This window comes from Coenobita brevimanus, chromosome 14 (assembly GCF_032717465.1).
Source record: "Coenobita brevimanus isolate Jiangsu-jjx chromosome 14, ASM3271746v2, whole genome shotgun sequence".
Classification (NCBI taxonomy): Eukaryota; Metazoa; Arthropoda; class Malacostraca; order Decapoda; family Coenobitidae; genus Coenobita; species Coenobita brevimanus.
The window spans coordinates 52717719-52719429 of NC_136967.1; the positions used below are offsets into that span (position 1 = coordinate 52717719).

At 36.1% G+C, this 1711-nt stretch overlaps 1 non-coding gene across 1 annotated transcript; it reads right to left on the reverse strand.

Annotated features, from left to right (window-relative positions):
• Positions 1 to 1204: 1204 nt before the first annotated feature.
• LOC145390542 (5S ribosomal RNA) lies at positions 1205 to 1323 on the reverse strand. The gene has a single exon (XR_013895687.1). It is a non-coding gene; the product is annotated as a 5S ribosomal RNA (ribosomal RNA).
• Between the last annotated feature and the right edge of the window lie 388 nt (positions 1324 to 1711).

Genomic DNA, 1711 nt, shown 5'->3' on the forward strand with positions numbered 1-1711 from the left:
TTCAGGAACACGAGAGCAAGATAAGTCGTTGCGTATGTATACACAACAGCCACCTTTGGCTTTGAAATGAGTATAGAGAAAGTAGGAGGATACAGAAAAGGGTTTGCTGTCAGTTGCCTCAGACAGCTGAGTCTCCGTTAGAAAAAGAAGGTGAGGTTTAGAGGAGGAGAGGTGGTGCTCAACAGAGCGAAAGTTAGAGGAAAGGCCGCGAATGTTGCAGAAATGAAGAAGAAGAGAGTCAGACAGTGGTTCCAGGCACCTCGAGTCGTCACCGGGAGAGGGCAGATGGCGGGGGCATTTATGGTCCCCCCCCCTGGGGACTCCGAGGCTGGGTGAATTGATGCCATTTTGGTGAATTTTGGATAGGAAGTGTAGTGTGTACTGTGCATGTAGTTTGGTGAAGATAGATAGAGAAATTTGTACTGGAGAGCATGCTGGCCTACTCTCTGTGTAACTGAGACACTGAAAAAGTTCAGCAAAGGGGGATGGTCAGGAACTAGTCCTGAGGGCTGATGAAACGGGAGATCCAGCACTCCCTGTCATCAGCTTTCCATCCACCTCGGGAGTACTGCCCTGCTCGACTGGTGCTACGTATATATATATATACATATATATATATACATATATATATATATATATAAATATATATATATATATATATACATATAAATACATATAAATATATATATATATATATATATATATATATATATATATATATATATATATATATATATATATATATATATATTATAAATAAATCTACAGTATATATATATATATATATATATATATATATATATATATATATATATATATATATATTATAAATAAATATACAGTATATATATATATAAATATATATATATGAATATATATATATGAATATATATATATATATATATATTTTTAGCCAGACATCATGTATCCCAAACGGGGTGGACAAGGGCTTAGAGTTAATTGTTTTACAGGGAGGGGCACTAATCCTCCACCAACCCCACTTGACACACACACACACATATATATATATATATATATATATATATATATATATATATATATATATATATATATATATATATATTCATTCATTGCCAGACGCCATGTATCCCAAACGGGGTGGCCAAGGGCTTAGAGTTAATTGTTTTACAGGGAGGGGCACTAATCCTCCATCAACCCCACTTGACACGTAGGGAGAACGTTATGCCAACAGCATCTGGTGTTCCCAGGCGGTCACCCATCCAAGTACTAACCAGACCCAATCTTGCTTAACTTCTCTGATCGGACGAGAAGCGGTGTACTCAACGTGGTATGGCCGTTGGCATATATATATATATATATATATATATATATATATATATATATATATATATATATATATATACACTCATTCGCTGTTGATTCCACCCTTCACCTTTCCATTACGTTCCCGCAACGCGTATCTCAGCAGTTACATCAACAAACAAGGGATGAGACTATGGCACACGTAATGTCTGACTTGGCTCGTATCTCTGACTGGGGGAAAAAAGTAATTTTGTTGTTTTTAATGCATCAAAGACTCAGTTCTCACACCTATCAACCCGACAAAATCTTCCATAGGAGTACTCACTACTGTTTAATAATATACTGCTCAATTTTTCATCATCCCTTCACAAACCTGGGGTTTCATTCTCTCGAACTTTGTCTTGGAAAGATCATATTACATCTCGTA